At 47.7% G+C, this 23,606-nt stretch overlaps 1 protein-coding gene across 2 annotated transcripts in view; it reads left to right on the top strand.

The window, feature by feature from the left end:
* Positions 1-23,606, top strand: part of SMAP2 (small ArfGAP2) — a 179,399-nt gene that overhangs the window by 149,027 nt on the left and 6,766 nt on the right. The window lies entirely within an intron of this gene.

A 23,606-nucleotide genomic window follows, 5' to 3' on the forward strand; every position in this document is an offset into this window, starting at 1 on the left:
AAAGGTGAAAACGTCAAAGATTTATTATATATTTACATACTATCTCATTTGGCTACATTTTGGTGAATAAATCTGGGCAGTTGTTCTACACGTTAATGCTAGCTCATTGACACCCCCTGCCTGTTCTTTGTAAGATGGTGTTATTTTTTTATTATTGTTATTTTTTTATTTAGGTTGTCATTTTATAAATTTTGAAGCCTTCTTGTTTTGAAGCTTTTGCTAAGATTTGTTTCCTTGCTGATTGTATGTGGTTGAGGTAGATTAGTCCTAAGCGTTGTTTTAGACTACACCAACTGCACGTTTTTTAAGAACCTGCCAACGATATTCCGCAAAACTGGAAATTAACAAAGACATGCCATTGGCAGCTGCACAGTGTGTTTTTATGGTTAAGGATTAAGCGATAAACTCATGCTTGCCTTTGTGTGTAGCTGCCAGAGTATATTAAAGTGTTTGCTGTAGTTGGTAACACAGGCTTTGTATTCATATGTTCAGACCATGCACATTTGAAATAGTATATACGGCAAGAAAGGGCCTATGTTATGCTGGTTGTCAAACATTTTTAATTCCCTGTTAGGGTGCTATTACCATTTATTCCTGCCAAATGACAGACTTTTGTAAGATGTAAACGAGCAGCAGTGTTGGAAGAGTTTTGAGATTGGGGGCGCTGGTTAGTAACCTAATCTCACCAAATAAATAGGGAATGTAAATAATCATGTTCAAAAGTAGCAAATAGGTCAAACATTCTCTGCTGGATTATAGGCCTGGGCATGAGTGACGTCTACACCCTTGTTGAAGGCTATTCTCACAATAATGGTAGTCAGAGATGCATTTCGAATTATATTTTCTCAAGTATATGGCTTAAATGCAGTATGGTATGTCCATATATAGGGAATATGATCTTCATCAAAACGGCCTTTTTTCAGCTAAATCACCAGGAAAGAGCACTGCTTTGTTGTCTTACCATTATTTCTATGATCTCTTTTGGCTATCCAGTATTCCAAGAGAATGTGGATGAACAGTGAGAAAAGACTATTTTCCCTGAGGATTTGTTTAAGATTGTATTCATACAATGATGGTAATGTCTTACACATCAGTTACAATGCAGTCTATATTACTGTAGCTTAAATATTTCAAGAAAAATGGCATAAAACGGTCTGGTAAGTTCTAGAATTCAAAAACATTTAACTTAAATAGTAATGAAGATGTCAAAAATAGTGTGCAGCAACATTGTGATCCTCGTAAAATATTGAATGGGAGAAGCAAAATAATGAGATTTTAAACCAAATCCAGTATTTAATGAGGGCAGTTGTATAACTCTGCTGATGACTTTAATTTAGTAATTGAGTGAAGGGTGAAAAAGCATTCTTTAACACAAACCTCAGTTAGTGGTGTAAACTGCCAAAGCGACTCCATGACTTAACTATGTGAAACCGACAAGGACAAGCCAATTCCTAAGTTGGATCTGATGAGGTTGCACTTTTCACTAGGTGAGCACAAGGGGTAAGGGGATATTATAAAGTCAAATACCTCACAAAGCTGGCAAACTAACTGGAACAGAGAATGTTCCTCATGATGCTCGTGGCAATGAGGACACCACTCAGCAGCAACTTTTAGTTTGACTGGCACTATCTGTCTACTGTTTCCCGCTGCCTGATGTTTCAGGGTGGAAAGTCCAGCTACATTGAATGCAACTATCAAGTGGAAACTATTTTATTTCCTTCTGCTCCTCGGGGCTCCTAGAGCCTCCAGTGGTGGCTGGGAAACACAGTGGCCTGCACCCTGAATTCCTGTACATGTTAGGCACCATTTCTAGGCACACTGAATGGGTTAAAGTGAGACTTTGTCTCAAGGGAAGTCCCCTAACATCGCCCTTTTTCTTGAAGGGTCAAGTTTCCCGACTTTGTGATCATAAGGTTTCACTCTGCTCCCACTGGCTAAGTATATGACTTTTAAGTAGCTACCAATACATTGTCCCAATTTAACGTCCAGAGTTTGCTCAAATGTATGTTCGAGGCATTTGTGCTGTAGATACACATGCTTTGCATACTCGTGCCATCTAGTGTTGGGTCTGGATGCCCTCAAGTTGTTTTTCTTCGAACAAGTACTTCTAGTCGCGAAGAAAGGTGACTCCTTTCGATGATATTGCACATGGGCATCAACTTCATTGTGAATTGTGTTTTTCCCCCTTCGGGTTTGGATGTGTATTGCTGAGCTCCAGTTCAAAACCATTCTTCAGATTCTCTTTGGTGCGCAATCCACTGTACCCTCAACGGTATTGTTTTCGTACGCTTTTTCTTGTTCTACGCATAACAAATCGGTCAACAATTTCTCCATCTTCTATCAAAAACCTCAATGGAACAGACTTCATTCCAATTCTGTCCTCTGTGCCATGCCAAGCACCATCGCACCGACCAACATCAAGTTTGTAACTTTTACCTCTCTCCGTAGCACTAGGAGGAAGACTGCGATGCTTGTAAATCATATCTGAAAGAAACACATTGTGATCGGTTCCTTACCTTAGAATTACCCCCAGGCGTCAGACTGGATCCGGAAAGTTTTCGTCCGCAGTACCCCGATCGCGTCTGTAGGTGGCGTTGTGCGGCTCCGCATCTTTCACTGGCGTTGTGGTCGCGAAATAACATCGCGGACGCTACTTTGACGATGCCACGCACACTGACCTCCGTTCTTTCTTTTTACGTGCCAGCAAGCGCAGATCTGGGAAGAGCAGGAACCCCTAGTCCATTTTTGACTGACTCTTTGAGGCTTTTTGTCTCCATTTTTTCATTGAGTCTTCAACTCCTACGGTACAGTTAGGATGCCTGGTGTAAAGTCCTGTGAGGACCGTCACCGTATGATGTCTGTGACGGACCCACACCGAGTGTGCCTTTTCTGCCTGGGGTACGACCACGACCCCAAGTCGTGCCCCGACTGCCGGGCCATGGCACCGAAAACCTAGCGGGAGCGGTCCCGAAAGTTGCTGGAAGCCCGGCAGTCTGTTCCGCTCCGTTCGAGGTCCCTGTCCCGAGGGAGGTCGAGGGACTGTGCGCGGAGTCATCCCCATCGATCTTCGGGATCAAAGTCTTCGCACTCAGGATCAGGTAAGACGAAGCTCAAGAAGTCAAAGAAACAACATTGTTCTCTTCCAGGGGATCCTCATCAATAGTCATAAGCACCAGAATATTCTATCTATCTATCTATCTATCTATCTATCTATCTCTTCCACACACTAGAGCTGAAGAATGCTGTAAGGACTCCCCAATATAATCATAAAGAATACATTAAAAAAACAGGGGAAAAAACCACAACAAAGCATGTTTGAAAACTGTTTTAATGCAAAGCACAAACTCTCATATAGGATTGAAAGCTCCCAGGCTGCATTGCAGAAAACATAGCCTCCAAAAAGGCTGAAAAGCTAACTCATAGCAACAGAAATAAACTGGCACTGTGCCTTTAAGGCAGTCATGGCCCCCAGCTTCCCATCATACCTCAGGGGTGACGGGTAGGTCAGTTCTTTCTAGCTCCTTCAGGAAGGACCCTGGTTACACAGCTCCACTTCTTTCTGATTTTTGTCAGAAATAATCTTCAGTTTTCTAGAAAATTTTGACTTACTTCGATGTTTTTCATCCTCTGAAGTAAAGTTCTGTCTTTTTTCTACAGAATTTGGCATTTTTTCAACTCCAAAATGCCATCTCTTTTTGACCCCTGCCCTTCTTGTGGAAAAAAGGCCAGGTCAGACTCTCATGCAGTCTGTATTCTTTGTTTGCCTAAGGACCATGTCCCCAAGGCTTGCCCTCATTGCCAGTCTTTATCCAAAAGGACTCTGAAAGACAGAGAAAGAATCAGTCTTTTTGGGCTGGCAGAAAAGGATAAATCCTCTTCCAGAGGCAGGTCACCGGTGAGGAAGGACTCTAAGAGGGGCAGATCTTCTTCCAGAAACAAGATTCCTAGCTTTTCTGCTTCAGCGTCGGGCTCGGCGCTGAAAAATCTACCACCGGTGGGACATATGTCCAAAAGAAGACCTACGCCGGTGGACTCCCCATCGAGAGAACACCGACAATCGGGTACCTCACTCCATTCACCGTCGAAGAATCGTGAGCCTCCGTCAACCCGGTGACTATCTGTGTCGAGGAGCAAAAGCCCTCCGCCGTCGTCAACCCGGCGACGATCGGCGTCGAGGAGCAGAAGCCCCCCCCCGTCGTCATCTCAACGTCTGGCGTCGAAGGCGGGTAACCCTCAGCCGTCGTCAGTCCAACGGCGTTCGGCGTCGAGGGGCAGGAGTCCTCCGCCGTCGTCAACCCAGCAACGGTAGGCATCGAGAATCAGACGTTCTCCGCTGTAGTCATCTCGACGACGATCGGCGTTGAAGAGGAAAAGCCCTCCGCTGTCATCAACCCGGCGACGATAATCGGAGGACCTTTGCCTTTGTCAGCACGGCGACGTTCTGCGTCTAAGAGCAGAAGCCCTCAGCAGTCGTCGACTCACCGACATTCGGCGTCGAGACACCGAAGTACTCCGACGTCGGCTGTGAGGCACTCGACGTCCAGGAACAGTGAGTCAATGTCGAGGCCGGTTCCAACACCTGGCTGGAAATCGACGTCGAGAAGGAGGTCAAGGTCGCCGTCGAGAAGGGCTCCGTCAGAGCAGGTCACATGCTCAATGTCGAGGCCCACATCAGTGACGTTTGGAGAAGGTTCAGTGGTTTTAGGGAAAATCAGCATCCTGACACTCATCTTCTCACTCCTCGAGATGCCCTTCACCAGAATATTCGCCATCTGCATCACCAGAAAGGCATTCAGAAAGACCACGACATAGATCTCCTTCACATCACAGGGAGGCTTCCCATTCTGTTCGCTTATCCCCGAGAAGGCTCCTTCCCCTCCATCCCTGGAGTAAAAAATCCTACAGGAGCAACCCGACGGGAGGAAGAATACACCATTTCTCTACACAGATCACCTCTGCTAAGATTGGTGCAGGAAGTGGATAGATCGCCCTCAACGAGACGTAGGGAACGTACTGGCAGATCATGGGAGCGCAGACCTAGTTTACATCGCAAAAGGAGATCACCTACATGGTCTTCTCTTCCACTTGTTCCTCAAAGAGGGACTATTCACCCACTTTATCACCTAGCCCTTTATCAAGAGTATCACCGATAGATGACATAAACACGTACCATGATGTGCTTCAGAGAGGAGCTCGGAAGCTGAACATCGAAATGTCGACTCAGGTGGCAACAACAGTTATTTTTGAGACGCTACATCAGAGATCAGCGTGTCGACTGTGCTTCCTCTTGTTCCTGGTCTTCTGGAACCGGTGATGGACATTTTCCTGACACCAGCTGCAATTAAAGCTGCCCCGGCTAGGATTCAAAAGAAATACAAGCCTGCAGCAACAGACCCTGTGTTCTTGAAATCGGACCCGCCTGCGGACTCTGTTATAATTGCAGCAGCGAGAAAAACTCATGCAGTAGCTGCATCTTTGTCAGTCCCGCCGGACAAGGAAAGTAGGTCCCAGGACTCTTGGGGACGGAAGGTTTGCGGGTCTGCAGCATCATCGCTAAAGGTTTCTAGCGCAGCGGCTTTATTAGGTTGCTGCGACAGAGACTTATGGGACTCCTTGGACCGCTTCAAAGAAAAACTTCCAAAAGAAGATCAAAGGGATTTCGAGGAGGCCATCAAGGAAGGATCCCTTGTAGCCAACCAATTGATTAGCACAGCAGCGGATGGTGCTACGCTGTCAGCGCATTCATATGTGCATGGGATTTGCGCTAGGCGGTCCTCCTGGATGAGACTAACAGCTCTTAAACCAGATGCACAACAGAGGATCCTTAACCTTCCTTTTCCTGGCTACTCCCTGTTTGGCACCCACACTGATGAGGAGATGGCTTGGATGAAAGCCGAACTAGTCACCCTCAAGGCGGTTGGATTAGAAAAGAAAAAGGAGTTTAAACGAAGATACAGACCCAACCAACGCAAGGGCTACCAACAGAGGGTTCAAACCCCTCAATGGACATAAACAAAAACCAAAGCAAATCACAGTTTCAAGACCAAGTCCAACAGAGGTAGAGGAGGTCATCAGCAGTCCTCTAACATGGCCAGATCAGCAGGGAAGCAATGAGCAAGAGCTTCCTCTGGCGCTGTTGCCCACTCCAGTGGGAGGAAGTCTTTCACATCATCTGAAAGAGTGGTGCAGCATAACAAAAGATTGTTGGGTGCTCAGTATACTGTGCAATGGATACTCACTACATTTTCGTGTGCCTCCAAAGGACATTCCTCCGAAAAGATCTTGTCCTCACCAGTTAAAGTTGCTTCACAGGAAGTGGTACCCCTTCTGCGAAAAAAGGCCATAGAAGAGCTTCCCCCTGCTCAGCGAGGGAAGGGAGTTTATTCCAGATACTTCCTTCTGCTAAAAAGAGATCAAGAGCACAAATTCAGACCTATCCTGGACCTTTGATTGCTGAATAAAGTCCTCTTGAAGGAGAAGTTTTGCATGTTGGCCCTTCATCAAATATGTCCACATCTGCAGGCAGGAAATTGGATGTGTTTGATGTACCTCCAAGATGCGTACGTCCACATACCTATCATTCAACATCATCGCAAATACCTTCGATTCGTGGTCGGCAGCAAGCATTACCAGTTCAAAGTCTTACCCTTCGGACTGAAATGTGCTCCACTAGTCTTTACCAAGTGCATGGCAGTGGTGGTGGCGGCGGCTCTGCACAGAAAGGGTCTGTTTGTCTACTCTTACTTGGATAATTGGCTCCTGAAAGGGCCCTCTCCTCAGAAAGTAAGGAACGATTTTTAAGTTTGTCTGAATCTGCTCCGCAGGCTGGGTCTTCATGTGAACATGGAAAAATCGGTTCACCGGCCTACCCAGACAATCCATTATTTGGGCTCCACTCTGGACTCAAACAAAGGAAGTGTGTTTCCTTCAGAGGAGAGACTTTCTTCGATGGAACAGAAATGCGAAACTCTTCTCCAGGCAGCTCATCCAACGGTCCGGCAAGTGGCATCTCTACTAGGATTGATGGCTTCTTGCATATTTCTCATTCCCAACGCCAGACTGAGAATGAGACCTTTGCAACAAGATCTAGAGGACAAGTGGGACTAAGGAACGGGTCACTGGGAAGACTGAATTGTGCTCTCTCAAGCAGCAAAGTTGTCCATTCTATGATGGACTCGGCCAGAGAACCTCATGGTGGGAGTCCCTTTCCATCAACGAGTTCTGGCGCAGTCCTTGATAATGGATGCATGTCTGCAAGGATGGGGGGCACACATGGATTGCCTACAGATGCAGGGCCGGTGGTCCATCAGGGAGCAGTCCTATCATATAAACATGTTAGAGGTACGAGCAGTCCACCTAGCTCTGAAAGCTTTTCAGCCATCAATCACGTCCAACTCTATTCTGATCCAAACAGACAACACGACCACCATGTATTATCTCAACAAACAGGGTGGTACGCGCTCTCGCCCGCTCTCCCAGTAAGCTCAAGCGATCTGGCACTGGCTTCTGGCCCAAAACCTCTCTATCATGGCGGTGCACCTTCCTGGGGAGCAAAACGTGCGAGCAGACGCACTCAGTCGGCACTTCAAAGATCAACCAGACTGGGTGCTAAACAACGAGGTGGTGGCAGATTTTTTTTCATCAGTGGGGTCATCCGTCAATAGATTTGTTTGCAGACGGCCAAAACAAAAAATGCCACGCCTTCGCATCCTGGTTCCACCGTCCAGGGACGAGGGGGAATGCGCTTTTGATGGATTGGTCAGGAATATTTGCATACGCCTTTCCTCCCCTGCCTCTGATCCCGAAGGTGGTGTCCAAGCTCATCCGATCCAACATGACGATCTTGAAAGCTTAGGACTGGCCTGGTCAGTGGTGGTACCCGGACCTGTTGCTGTTGTCGGTACTTCCCCACAAGAGACTACCTTACAGAGCGGACCTGCTAACCAAGATGGACGGGAGGATTCTCCATCCCAGCCTTCCCTCACTGAACTTGGCAGCATAGCTCCTGAGGTCCTGCAATATGGACACTTAAATCTACCGCAGAACTGTATGCACATCCTGAAAGAGGCGAAGAGGCCTTCCACGAGAGCGTCGTACTCTTTTAAGTGGAAGAGATTCTACTTATGGTGTATGTATAATCATTTTAATCCTACGAAGGGGAAGGAGGAGGTCATTCTTCCTTACCTCCTTTATTTAGCCAAAGCAGGTTTAAAGTATTCCTCGATCAGGGTTCACTTGTCAGCAATTACGGTCTACAGAAAGTCTCCTAAACAACCTTCTTTTTTCCAAATGCAGGTGGTTAAGGATTTCCTACAAGGGTTGAAGAAAGTGTATCCCCCTGTTCAAACTCATTTTCCTCGTTGGGAATTGAATCTGCTACTTTCTAGATTGATGGTCCTTCCTTTTGAATCCATTCATAAGGCCATGTTGCAACACTTGACATGGAAGACTACTTTCCTAGTAGTAATAATATCAGCGCGCAGAGTACGTGAGATCCAAGCACTGTGTGCTAAAGAGCCATATACTGTTTTTCACCACAACAGGGCCATATACTGTTTTTCACCACAACAGGGTAGTGTTAAGGACTCACCCTGCTTTTTTGCCAAAGGTTGTATCTGATTTTCATGTTAACCAGACAATCTCCCTACCGCCTTTTACCCCAATCCCCCCCGACTCCTGCGGAAAAGTCCATTCACTCCTTAAACCTTAAAACAGTGCTCAAGTTCTATTTGAAGGGAACGAAAGGCATAAGGGAATCAGATCAATTGTTTTTAAATTATGGTGCATTTCAAGATGGATAGTGTCCTGTATAAAATTGGCCTACCAGTTGGCAAATAAACCCCTTTTGTTGTCTCCTAAAGTACACTCCACTAGGGGTAAAGCGGCTACAATAGCTTTCTTGCATCATGTTTCAATGGCAGAGATTTTCAAGGCAGCAACCTGAAGATCGGTTCACACTTGCACAAGTCATTATCGTCTTGAATAAGATTCCAGGGCGGATACTCAAGTAGGCCAGGCTTCCTTGAGGAATCTATTTAGATAATTAGATGTCTGTCCAAGCTTTGTTATCTGAGCTTGATGGTTAATTGTCGTTCTTTTTCTTTGTCCGCAGGTGGATGAGGTGAGGCTCGCTATTCTATTCTAGTACTTATAACTATTGATGAGGATCCCCTGGAAGAGAAGGATTAGTTACTTACCTGTAATCCTAGTTCTCTTCCAGGGGTATCCTCATCAAAGTCATAAGCAACCCTCCCACCTCCCCGCGCAAAGGAACATTGTATATTTTAAGGAAATATCAACTCTTTGTGCCATGGCTTTTGAGTCACCGCAAAAAACTGACTGTCGCCCCTGAGGCATGATAGGAAACTGGGGGTCCTGACTGCCTTAAAGGCACAGTGCCAGTTTATTTCTGTGTTGCTATGAGTTTACTTTTCAGCCTTTTTAGGTTATGTTTTCTGCAATGCAGCCTGGGAGCTTTCAATGCTCTCAGTCCTATATGAGAGTTTGTGCTAAGTGCTAAGCATTAAAACAGTTTTGCTGTTGTTTTTTTCCCCCTGATTTTTAATGTATTCTTTATGATATATTGGGGATTCCTTACAGCATTATTTAGCTCTAGTGTGTGGAAGCTGCATTTGCTTTTTTACTGTGTGTGTGTGTGTATGTATGTATGTATATATGTGTATATATGTGTATATATATATATGTGTGTGTGTATATATATATATATATATATATATATATATATATATATATATACACACAATACCTTCTGGTTGCAGAAAGAAATGAGCCGCGCTCGTGACACTGTAGTTTCAATTCTTTTAATGAGCAGCTGCGGGCAGTCCTGACGCGTTTCGTGCATCCAGTGCACTTTTCCAAAGGTAAGCCCAGCCACCGGAACCAATTGTGGGGCCACGGAAATGTTCGCACATTGCATCCCTCTGGTGGTGAGTTTAAATATTGAGTTCTTGGCGCCTGCTGGTATATGTGGTCCCCAGTCGGTGTTGGCGATTTCTTGTGCTGCCTGCTAGGAACCTGTGCAGTGTTACCCCTTCACAATACTATTTTCGAGCTTGATAGGGACCAAGCCACATTCCAGTACGTGGCAGCGTCCGTTACCCTGTTTGTTTTGCCGAGACATCACACATGGTTCAGGGACGGGTAATGATGGCGCACTTTCTGGCGGCGCGTTGCTCTGCGGCGGAACCCAAGCCGCTGAATATGCACACAATACCTTCTGGTTGCAGAAAGAAATGAGCTGCGCTCGTGACACTGTAGTTTCAATTCTTTTAATGAGCAGCTGCGGGCAGTCCTGACTCGTTTCGTGCATCCAGTGCACTTTTTCAAAGGTAAGCCCAGCCACCGGAACCAATTGTGGGGCCACGCAAATGTTCGCACATTGCATCCCTCTGGTGGTGAGTTTAAATATTGAGTTCTTGGCGCCTGCTGGTATATGTGGTCCCCAGTCGGTGTTGGCGATTTCTTGTGCTGCCTGCTAGGAACCTGTGCAGTGTTACCCCTTCACAATACTATTTTCGAGCTTTATAGGGACCAAGCCACATTCCAGTACGTGGCAGCGTCCGTTACCCTGTTCGTTTTGCCGAGACATCACAGATGGTTCAGGGACGGGTAATGATGGCGCACTTTCTGGGGGCGCGTTGCTCTGCGGCGGAACCCAAGCCGCTGAATATGCACACAATACCTTCTGGTTGCAGAAAGAAATGAGCCGCGCTCGTGACACTGTAGTTTCAATTCTTTTAATGAGCAGCTGCGGAGATATATATATATATATATATATATATTTTATATTTCGGGGGGGGGGTCCCGCACATGGGTGGAAATATTCTAGTGCTTATGACTTTGATGAAGATACACCTGGAAGAGAACTAGGATTACATGTAAGTAACTAATCCTTCTTAGACTTCTGGTCGCGCGAAGCGCCTGAGGGTGCGGGTGCCGCCTTCAGCGGAGCCTATGCGGGTGCCGCCTTCAGCGGAGCCTATGCGGGTGCCGCCAGCCTGCCCACCCTTTCCGGGTTCGTCGGCGACTCCGGCCCAGATACAAGAATTCCTGTCGGCCATGGCTCGCCTCTCTGGGTCATTGGGTCCTGCTAGTGCGCCTTCGGGCCCCGCAGTCCCGAGCTTTTCACTGCCAGTGGCTCCGGCGCCGCAAGACGCCCCTGGATCCCGGTCGATGCTGGTTGACCTTGTAACACCTCCACTGACGACCCTGCCAGCACCACTTTCAACGTCACCTGCTCCTCGGGACGATGTCGGCCCCGGTTTCAGCCCAATAGGGAACGCGGAGTCTGCACGGCATCTCTCAGTGCAGTTTTCGACGCCGCTCTGGGATTTCTATACCCATGTCCCTACTCCTTATTTCCGACCTGTACACCAGCCTGAGGAGGAAGGGGAGGACTGCGAGGGGTCTGAACAGGACTGGACAGAGGAGTTTGGAGATGCCAGTGGTCTTGATACCTCTCCAGACCTTGGCATGCTGTCTCCTTCAACCGTGGCTACGGATTACGGTGCTAGTTATGCTGTGGTGTTGCGAAGGGTGGTTGAGGCCCTACACCTCTAGCTCCCACACCTCTAGCTCCCACACCTCGAGATCACACACCTCGAGCTCCCTACTGTGGCTGTCAGGACAAACCCCCTGACGGAAGTGCTTCAGCCAGCAGCTACTTCTGCTGAGCCGCTGCTTCCCTTTAACGAAGCACTTTATGATGTTCTTTTGTGCACTTGGTCCAGGCCCCCCACAGGGGCTCCTGTGGATATAAACGTGGCTTGACGCCATTGCCCAGCTCCGGGTGACCCAATATTCCTCTCCCAAAACTCCACCCCTGAGAGCTTGGTTGTCCAAGCCTCTGCTTCCCTGACTGCCTTCTCTTTCGCACCCCCAGATAGGGAATCCAAGAAACTGAATCAGTTCAGAAAGAAGATTTTTTTCTTCTGCCAGTTCTGCGCTGCGGTCCGTGAACACCGCATGCCTCTTGGGTTATTCCCACTCTGTGGGATACGGTGACACAAGTGCTGCCTCAGTGTCCGGAGGAGGCCCTGACAGCTCTCTCCCAGGCTGTTGCAGAGGGGAGGGACACCGCTAAGTTCATGATTCGTTGTGACCTAGACCTTGGGGCTCTCCAAAGCCCGTCCTCCTCCTGCGCAGGCTGCTTTTCGCTCCTTTCGTGGAACGGGAAGGGACGCACGCAGCGTTTGCAACAGAGCCACAAGCCTGCGCAGCATCCATCCCAGCGCGGCCGCGGACGCTGGTTCCGCCGTGACTGACCAAGGGGCCAGCGGGCGGGTCAGTACACCGCCACCACTGCCTCCAAACTTTCCTAGTCCGAACCTTTAGGCCCATCAGACACCAGTGGGCGGCAGGCTTCGCCATCACCTCCCCCACTGGCGCACCATCACATCGTACAGGTGGGTTTTAGAAGTAGTCCGAAGGGGCTACTCCCTCCCTTTCAAGACTACCCCTCCATCCATGCCACCTCAATACCCACCGCATGTCGGGGGAATCACTTGGTGCTTCTTCAGCAGGAAGTTGTGGCGAGCGTTCCGATGCCGAAAGTAGGTTGTGGTTGCTATTCCCACTACTTTCTGGTGCCAAAGAAGGAGAAAGGCCTGCGTCCTATCTTATATCTCCGGAACGTAAATCGCTTCCTCCGCAAAGAGAAGTTCAAGATGCTCACTTTGGCTCGGGTCTTGTCTACTCTCGACCCACAAGAGACTGGATGGTAGCGCTGGACTTGCAGGATCCTTTTTCAAATCCTGGTCCTGCAGGCCCACCGGTGTTACCTGCGGTTCACGGTAGGCCACAAGCATTTTCAATTTATCGTGCTCCCCTTTGGCCTCACCAGCGCCCCTCGGGTGTTCAAGAAAGTGAAGGCGGTGGTCGCAGCTCATCTGCGCAGATCAGGGGTTTCAGTCTTCTGCTATCTCGACGACTGGTTTTTGAAGGCGGGCTCGCCCCAGACAGTCATCTCCCACCTCCAGACTACGGCGACCTCCTGCATTTGCTGAGGTTCTCCATCAGTGTGTCGCAGTCGCACCTGATTCCCTCTCAGAAGCTCCTCTTCATCGGAGCAGTTCTGGACACGACGCAGTTTCGGGTCTATTCTCCCGAACAGCGAGTCCGGGATATACGGGCTCTGATTCCAATCTTCCAGCCCATATCCCGGGTTTCGGTCAGAGTGACCCTGAGGCTGCTGGGCCTCATGGCCTCCTGCACTGCTGATCAATCATGCCAGATGGCATATGCGGGCTCTGCAGTGGGCCCTGAAGTTCCAGTGGGTGCAGCATCACAGGAACCTGTCCAACAACCTCCAGATCTCTGAGGGCACTGCACAACAGTTGCAGTGGTTGCTCAAGGACCGGCATTGGGTCGATGGCAGATCCCTCTCCCAACCCCAACCGGAGTTCACAGAAGTGACAGATGTGTCCCTCCTGGGATTTGGCGGCCACATGGGAGAGGCAGAGATCAGAGGCTCCATATAAACCTTCTGGAGCTTCGGGCGATCCAACTTGCACTAAAGGCATTCCTTTCCTCTGGGGGAGTAGTGCAGGTGTTTACCGACAACATCACCGCCATGTGGTACTGCAACAAGCAAAGCGGTTTGGGGTTGTGGACCCTATATCAGGAGCCGCTGGACATGGCTGGAATATCAAGGCATTTTCGTGGTGGTTCAACACCTGGCTGGTTCTCTGAATTCCAGGGCGGACTAACTCAGCCGCGGGTATTGAATGGATCATAAATGGCGTCTTCACTCGGACGTGGCGCAAGGTCTCTTTTGGCAGTGGGGAGAGCCTCGGTTAGATCTATTCTCCACCTAAGAGAATGCGCAATGTCAGAAGTTCGGCGCGCTTGAATTTCCAAGGCAGCACTCGCTCGGTGATGCTTTTCGTCGCGAGTGGAGTTGCGGTCTGTTGTATGCCTTTCCGCCTACACCGCTTCTACCCAGAGTGCTGAAGAAGATCAGACTCGACCGGGCCCAAGTCATTCATGTGTCCCCGGACTGAGCTCGAAGAGTTTGGTATCCCGAGCTACTTGGTATGAGCATTGATTGTCCGATCAGACAGCCTCTTCAGGAGGATCTTCTGTCGCAGCAGTCCTCCACCCGAACCTGTTCAGCCTCCACCTCTTTGCGTGGAGATTGAGCAGTTGATTCCTTTCGACTTGCCTCCTGAATGTCATTCTGGCAGCTAGGCGTCCCTCCACCAAGGTGGTATACGCCTGCAGGTGTAACAAATTTGTGGCCTGGTGCACAGCAAAGGCTGTGGATCCCCTTTCTGCCCCTCTTTCTGAGGTCCTTTTGTTCCTTCTCTCTTTAGCCCCACAGGGCTCTGCTCTGGGCACTATCAAAGGTTATTTTGCTGCCATTTCAGCCTTCTCTTTTTAAGTCCTCTGTTGTCAATAGATTTCTCAAAGGCATTACACACTTTTTCCCTCCTATTCCGTTTGTGATGCCGCAGTGGGACTCGAATCTAGTTCTTATCTCATGTGGGCTCCTTTCGAACCCCTTCATAACTGTCCTCTCTGTCTCTTGACCTGAAGACTGCCTTCATGATTGCCATCACCTCCGCTTCGCGAGTGAATGAGCGCCAGGCTCTTTCTTGTAAGCCTCCTTTTCTGACGGTCCATCCGGACAGGTTGTGCTCAGGCCCCGTCCTTCCTTTTCGCCAAAAGTTGTTACGGCCTTTCACATTGGGCAGATTATTACCTTGCCCACCTTCTTTCCGCATCCCTCAAGAGAGGACTCCACCGTCTGTACACTAAACGTTTACTTTCCTTTTATCTCAACCTTACTCTGCAGTTCCGGGTGGATGACCAACTCTTTCTTAGCTATGTTGCCACTCAGAAAGGTCGGGCGGTGCATAAAAGGACTATCTCCCACTGGGTCGTCCTATGTATCAAAGCCTGTTACTCTTTGGCTAAAAAGGAACCTCCAGTGTGACAACATGCTCATTCCACCAGAGCAACTGCAGCCACTACTGCATTGGGAAGTGGTGTCCTCCTGCAAGACATTTGTCAGGCAGCCACATGGGCCTCACGGCACACTTTTACTAAGTATTACTGCCTGGACAGCCAAGTCCGGAGAGACGGCTTCTTTGGCTGTTCTGTTCTCCGGTACTTTCTGGTGTGATCTTGGTTCGCAGACCACCCACCGGGGTTGGTTTTGCTGGGGTATCTATTCTAAGGGAAGTAATCGATCACTATGTGTTTCTTTCAGATGGACAAGTTACTTACCTTCGGTAACAATATATCTGTAAGAAACCTTAGTAGTGATAGATTCCTTACCGTTCCACCCATCCTCCCCGCGAACTGATTTCTAGGGTTAAGGTCATCCCTTTCCAGGCCCTAGTTTCAATGCACCAGTGGTCAGTTACTTGCATGGCTCTGCGTTCCTGGCGTGGAAAGTAGTGTACAGAACTGAGGTCAGCGCACATGGGCGTCGTGCAAGTAGCTCTCGCGACGTCATCTCGGCGACCACAACGTCATCTCGGCGACCACAACGTCATCTCGGCGACCACAACGTCATCTCGGCGACCACAACGTCATCTCGGCGACCACAACGTCATCTCGGCGACCACAACATCAGCGACGAACGTGGAGCTGCACGACGCCACCTACCAACGCCAGGGGTACTGCTGACTAAAACTTTCTGGTTCCAGTCTGACGCCTGGGGGTAATTCAAAGGTAAGGAATCTATCACTACTAATGTTTCTTACAGATATATCATTACCGAAGTTAAGTAACTTTTTCTTCGGTCCAAGAAGACTCTACGCAATCGTCTGGCTCGATAACGAGAAATGCAAAGTCAAAGCATTCAACACACTCCGGTTATCTTTGGGGAAGAATCCGAGCCAGAGGAGATCGAAGTGTCCGCCGCAGAAGAACAACAACTTTTCCATTTCAGAGTCTGATCCTGAGCTGGAGATCGCTCTGGAGTCTGAAGATGTGCCTCTGGGAGAAAGCGCTGTGAATACCGAAGACCACTTTCCCCTCTAAACCTCTTCCAAAACGCATAAGGCTTCAGGACCACCTCTGCCTTCTGTCCAAGGTGGCCCAAGACATTGTTTCCGACGCCCCGCCTACCGGCTCAGCACCAAAATAGACCGTCAAGCCTTCCAGCTCGGGACCGAGTCAACCAAAATAATCTTCGGATCCAAAACCATCAGGATCGAAAGACAAATCTAATTTGCAGCCGAAACCCTCCACTCCGAAACGAAAACATGCTTCGGAACCGAAACCTTCACTCCCAAGAACAAGTCAATTTTGACGCCGATATCCAAGGACGATTCAGAAAAGGGGGTGGTGATGAACAGAGTGTCTGAATTAAGCAGACCACTCTTACCCAGTCCAAAGATCAGGGCTTGATCCATCACCGTTTTTTAGCTCACTGCACCATCCCAGCTCAGAACTTGGCTATATGCAAATTAGTCTGACCCTGGCCCAGTGCATCATGGGAACAGGGCAGACCAAACTACCAAGCCAATTCTTATACTAAGAAGGAAACAAGCTACCTGGGACCGGTTTCTGGCATTTCAGCCGTCTTCGGCCCGGCTTGCTTGAATCCTGATGGTGCAATGAGCTAGGGACTCACATCTGAGTATACCCTTCCACGCTTATGGTGGACAAAAATGATTCAGAAAAGGGGGTGGTGATGAACAGAGGGTCTGAATTAAGCAGACCACTCTTACCCAGTCCAAAGATCAGGGCTTGATCCATCACCGTTTTTTAGCTCACTGCACCATCCCAGCTCAGAACTTGGCTATATGCAAATTAGTCTGACCCTGGCCCAGTGCATCATGGGAACAGGGCAGACCAAACTACCAAGCCAATTCTTATACTGGGAAGGAAACAAGCTACCGGGGACCGGTTTCTGGCATTTCAGCCGTCTTCGGCCCGGCTTGCTTGAATCCTGATGGTGCAATGAGCTAGGGACTCAAATCTGATCCATCACCACCCCCTTTTCTGTATCGTTTTTGGCCACTATAGGTGTGGCAGGGTATACTCAGACATGAGTCCCTTTCTCACTGCACGATCAGGATTCAAGCAAGCCGGGCCGAAGACGGCTGAAATGCCAGAAACCGGTCCCCGGTAGCTTGTCTCCTTTCTGGTGAAGAATTGGCTTGGTAGTTTAGTCTGCCCTGTTCCCATGATGCACTGGGCCAGGGACAGACTGATTTGCATATAGCCAGGTTCTGAGCTGGGATGGTGCAGTGAGATAAATAACGGTGATGGATCAAGCCCTGATCTTTGGACTGGGTACGAGTGGTCTGCTTAATTCAGACACTCTGTTCATCACCACCCCCTTTTCTGTATCGATATCCAAGGACAGCCTCCCTGAACCTCCGGAACCAATTTTAGACATTTCTATGGCCAAATTAGATCCTAAGCATAAAAAGATTTATATTAATCCTGATACAGGACATATTTCTGGTAAAAATCCATCAAAACGGAAACTTCCTTCAGAGGACCCTCCCTACAAGATTCCTTGAAGAAAAAGGACATGGCTACTAGCCCTGCTTATCCTGCCCCACAACTCTCTCCACCATCACCATCTTCTCCACACTTAATAATTTAACACCTCCAGGATCTCCACATACAGATCCATATGGGGATCATATTGCTGATTACACTCTTTTGCCTGTAGCCCCATGGAATGACTACACCATTGACCCTCTAGTAGATCATGACTCAGACCTTTATCCCGCAAAGCCATTACCTCCAGACGATTTATATGGCTTATCAACAACTCCTTGCTAGAGCCGCAGAGTATCATGGGTTGGCCTTACATAAAGAGTCCTTAGAAAAAACAATTTTATTTTAGACACTTGAGTCCACACACAGGTCAAGTCAATCACTCCCCATGCTTAAAGGCATGATGCGGCATGCTGAAGATATCTTTAAAGACCCTGTATGGGCACATAATTTAACTCCCAAGAGTAGATTAAAAATAAAAACCTTCACCATCTGGTCCTGTTTATCAAGGGATAATGATCTCTCGATTCCCTAGTAGTGTCCAATGCTCGCAAAAGATCCAATTCACAAACAATCTAAGCACATTGATGCATCAGGAAAATGAGTGGCTGTTCAAGATGCTAAACACTTGCGCATCGCGGACACACAGGGCCTACTAGCCAGGTACAACAGTGCACACTTGGATGAAATGGAGTAGCTGCTTCAATACCTTTATGAAGAACACAATGCTAAAGCACTACATTTTGTGGAAGAGGGAAAAGGGAAAACTCCTCTCCAACTACTCAATCAGATGTGCTCTAGATGCAGTTGACACTGCAGCTAGGGAGATCAATACCTGCATTCTCCTTAGAAAGCATACATGGCTTAGGCTTTCGGGGTTTAGGCCTGAGGTCCATAAGTCCATCTTAAACACCCCCTATGGCAAAGAAAACCAGTTTGGTCCTGTAGTCGACCGCTTCCTAGAAAAAATGAAAAAACATACTGAAGTGGAAAAGTCCATGGGAGCACTCCAGTCCCCATCAAAATAGAGGCTCCTTGTGTCGCTCTTTTTACAGAGCAGGGTGTAAAACAACATCTTCAGACCCAAATGCTTCCTCTTATAAAAGCAACATCCAATTCTCTCCCTCTAGAGGTTTGTGTAGAGGAAACCACTCCAAGGGTTGGGGTAAAGGCGCCACACCGCGTAACACGCCTTCCCCTAACAAACAGTGACTTGCCCACACTTCCCTCCCCGGGCACTTAACACCTGTCGGGGGGAAGGCTTCATCAATTATTCCCGATTTGGCAACCTATAACAACCGACAAATGACTGATGGACTTTATCCAATATGGTTTTTGTCTGGAGCTTACCACCAATTCTCCGAACATCCCATCTCGCATTCACAAACTGTTTTCAGACCACTTAGTTACTCACAAAAGAGGTGCAATCTCTCTTAGAGAAAGGAGTCATATAACCAGTTCCATTACAGTACCAAGATTCAGGGGTTTATGTAATTTATTTTCTAATCTCCAAAAAAGAAAGTTCCTTGAGACCAATTTTGGATCTCAGGGTGTTAACATACTACATACTGTCAGAACACTTCCATATGGTAACGCTTCAACAAGTCTTTATGCTAGACTTAAAAGATTCATATTTTCACATCCCCATTAATCCAGCTCATCACAAATATCTCAGATTTGCATATAGCTGTGTCTGAGCTGGGGTGGGGAAGTGAGCTAAAGAACGGTGAAAGATTCAACCCAGATCTGTGACAAGCGGTGAGTGTCTGAAAAGTTTCAGCCCTCTGTCCATCTCCCCAAGTTCTCCTTCCATATTTTCAACATTGAGGATACCTGTAAATAGATCTATTCGCCACAGTTTACAACGCACAATGCCCAAACTTCGCTCCCATGTTTCCACACCCTCTATCCTAAGGCAATGCACCATGGATGAATTGGTCAGGGGTATTAGCCTACGCTTTTCCGCCTCTCCCTCTCCAAGTCCTTCCGTTTTTGGCGCGGAAACTCAGGCAAACATCATTCACACTGATTTGGCTCCTGAAGTCATAGCGTTTGGATATTTAAGTTTGCCACCAGGCTGTAGGACTATTCTCTGAGAAGCAAGAAAACCTACCACCAGAGCTTGCTATGAAGCAAAGTGGAAACAATTTGTCACCTACTGTAACAACAATAAAATCATTCTGATATAGCACGCACCTTTCCCCTCCTGAGGCGGAAGCCGGGAGGTCTCTTGTCTTTCCCTGTTTTATAATTCGTGTTTTTAACCTTTGACAATTTGCTACTTGTAAATCTCACACCTGATCTTAATAGGTGTTTTGAGACCCCCCAGCGCTCAGCAGCGCCTAGAATTTACATTTACCCCTTCCCGCAGCTCCGGTCCCGCTCTCGGCTGAGTATTGACGCCGAGAGCGCTGGGCACCGGTTTTGGCGGCCATCTTGGGTCGGGCTGGGTTTAGTGAGGCCATCGACAGCGCTATAAAAATAGACAGTGATGGCTCCGCGCAGCGGACGCGCCGGACTTGCGCCGGAGTCGTGCCAGAGTCCTGCCCGTCTGCGCCCGTCCGCGCACGATCGGGCCCAGGGCTTAGGGACTCTGGCACACGCACCTGCTATACCTCAGTGGATCTCCTAGCACTGAAATCTGACAGGTATACCCTATCTCCTATTATATGTGCCACTCTCAAGAAAAATCACATCTTGCACACTCCTAGTTGTATGAATTTAAGCCGTCCAACCCCCTTAAAGCTAGCAACCCTCAACACCAGGTCACTGCAGAAACACCACTTGGAAATCTTCACCCTCCTACAGGACGAGACTATCGATATCCTGACACTCACCGAAACTTGGCTGAGTGATGCCTCTTCCCCGGATATCATCGCCGCCCTTCCCAGTGGGTATGATATGATCTGGCATAATCGACCAGAGGGGGCCCGAGGTGGGGGTGTAGCAACGATCTTTAAAAGGCAATTTATGGTAACCAAAATCTTATCAGAGACCATAAATACAGTTGATTTACTGGGGATAAAAATTACCATGAACAACTCCTGTCTTACTATCTTAACAGTATATTGCCCACCCCAAAGTACCCCCATGTTCAATGATCTCTTTTTTCCCATTATATCAGATCTATGTACACGTTATAAAAATATCCTGGTAACTGGTGACTTTAATGTCCACTGGGATAAAAGTGATCAAGATCCGTCAGTCCAGAAATTACAGACCACCATGACCGCCCTTGGATTGACCCAACTTGTGGAAGCTCCAACCCACATAAAAGGCCATACTTTAGATCTTATTTGGTCCTCGACACCAAAAGCGGTCATCACAAGTATTTCACCCTGTATTTGGTCGGATCACCATCTTATCTATTATGACTTACCAGAAAATATCTACCAGGCCAAACTACCGTTAAAAACAAAAAAAGTGCGCCAATGGAAAAAAGTGAATTCTGAGACCCTAGCCAAAGTCCTGCCCAAATACAAACAGAATTTCACAACCCTTTCTGATAGTACTGACCTAGACTCAAAGTATGATATGATAATAACCACCCTTAGGCAATCAATCGATGAGCTAGCTCCTGAAAAGAAACAAAAAGTAAAAGGTGCAGAGAAAGGAGCCCCCTGGTTCACCGAAGGTCTACGTGAACAAAAAAGAAAGCTTCGCTACCTCGAAAGATGCTGGAGGAAATCCAAAAAGGATACCGACAGAGAATCATACAGAACATCGTTTCAATCATACAAAAAGCTTATTATATTAGCCAAGAAGGATTACTATGAGACACGCATTAACAACGCCACTAACATTCATAGAGAGACCTTCCAAATCCTGAAAGAGCTGAGTAAAAAGGAGGAAAAGGCAGATATCCTGATTGACTGCGATACTTTTCAAGGATATTTCCTCGAAAAAGTAGCGACCATCTTGTCTGATATCAAGAAGGATAACCCAGTCTCCTACATCGAACAACTGCCTCATTCAAACTTTTCAATCCCTATCTTCACCAGCTTCCCTGAAATAGATTCCACTATTCTGAGACAACTTGTAGTATCCACCAAATCAGGTTCCCCCGCTGATCCCTGCCCGCCCGACATCCTTCGGCTAGCAATACCGATTCTAGAAGACCAGATTTTAGAACTCTTAAACACCTCACTAGCCACTGGATCATTACCATCTACCTTCAAAGAGGCACGCGTCAGACCCCTGATAAAAAAGCCTGGAGCTGACCCAACTAGCCTGAAGAACTACAGGCCAATCTCCCAACTGCCATTTCTGTCAAAGGTACTTGAACAGCACGAACTAAAATCCCTGTCATCCCTCCTGGAATCCCACCACCTTCTCCAGGAGCGGCAAGCTGGTTTTCGTGCCCACCATAGCACAGAACTAGTAATGCTGTCGGTACTGGATGAGCTAAGATGCATGGCTGACAGTAAAAAGCCAAGCGCCCTGATATTACTAGATCTTTCAGCGGCGTTTGATACTGTCAGCCATGCACTGCTCCTGGACAGACTGGATAGGTTTGGGATAGGAGAGCAAGCCCTCAAATGGTTAAGAGCTTTCTTAACAGGAAGGACGCAGAAGATCCAGTTGGCAGACCAGGTCTCAGACGTGGGCATGTTAGCCTGTGGAGTCCCGCAGGGATCAGCGCTCTCTCCGCTCTTATTTAATCTTTACCTACAACCATTGATAGAGTCCCTGGCAAATATGAATTGTAAAGTTTTTAATTATGCCGACGATACTCAGCTGTTGCTGAGTATCGACAATACACCATCGGTTCAGTCCATGGCCCAAGACATACTACGATTTACAGTGAACTGGATGTCGTCCAATTTGCTGAAAATCAATCCAGATAAAACGGAAGTCCTCATAGTCTCAACCTCTACTTCCCCCTGGAATGATTTGTTTTGGCCACAAGAACTAGGACCCACTCCAAAACCATGCCCTAGCGTCAAGAGTCTTGGGATGAAAATCGATCAGGAACTCTCGATGGCAAACCAAGTATCCGCTGTAGTTGGTTCCTGCACCAACCTGATCAGGCAACTACGTAAACTCGCCCCCTTGCTCTCGAGGAATATGCTGCGAACCATTGTCTCAGCCACAATAGTGTCTAGAATAGACTATGGCAATGCGTTGTACCTCGGCCTTCCAAAAAACTCCATCAACCGTCTTCAGGTTATCCTGAATGACGCAGCACGTCTGATTTTTGGAATGCCGAGGAGGACTCATGCCTCCCCTCTGCTCTATAGGCTACATTGGCTGCCTATAGTGCAGAGAGTCGAATTTAAGAGTATGTGTATCTGCCACAAAGCAATCCACGGACAGGCGCCAGCCTACATAAAAGAAAGGCTCGAAATATACGAACCTAAGCGCGCCCTGCGATCGTCCGGATCTTTTCTGCTATCCTGTCCACGTTTCAAGTTAACAACAAAAGGAGGCAGATCTTTTTCAGTTCAGGCTCCCACCATCTGGAATAAGCTACCGGAGGCGCTTCGCAGAGAATCCAATCACCTCCTTTTTAGGAAGTCCTTGAAAACCTTACTCTTTAAAGACGCTTTCCCATCCCAATAGTCGGCTATTAGATCAGACACCTCTATATTCTTATTTCATCTTTGTTGCTGTACTTGGTCAGTAGGGCTTTGAGACCTGTCGGTGAGTTGGCGCGATACAAAACCCAGTTACAAATTACAAATTACATATGCTTCTGTTCAGAACATTGTATGCTACCTTCTACACTTACAGCAACGTGGGCTAGCTTACACATCTATTTGTTTGCATCTTGGAGCAGGAGCTGCATATTTGCAGAATAGACAGCATTTATCTTTATTCGAAGTTCCTGTTATTAAAGCCTTTATGCAGTGCTTAAAAAGAGTAATACCACCTAGAATCCCTCTGGCACCAATATGGAATCTTAACGTTGTACTTACAAGACTTATGGGTCCACCCTTTGAACCATTACACAATTCTCTTTTAGAGTTTCTTTCATGGAAGGTTGACTTCCTCATTGCAATCACTTCATTAAGGAGAGTTGGTGAGCTACAGGCATTAACCTTCGAAGAACCCTTCTTTCAACTATATAAAGATAGGGTATTTCTGTGCACCAATCCCTTATTCCTTTCCAAAGCAGT

The sequence above is a fragment of the Lissotriton vulgaris genome, unplaced genomic scaffold (assembly GCF_964263255.1).
Source record: "Lissotriton vulgaris unplaced genomic scaffold, aLisVul1.2 SCAFFOLD_2217, whole genome shotgun sequence".
Lineage (NCBI taxonomy): Eukaryota > Metazoa > Chordata > Amphibia > Caudata > Salamandridae > Lissotriton > Lissotriton vulgaris.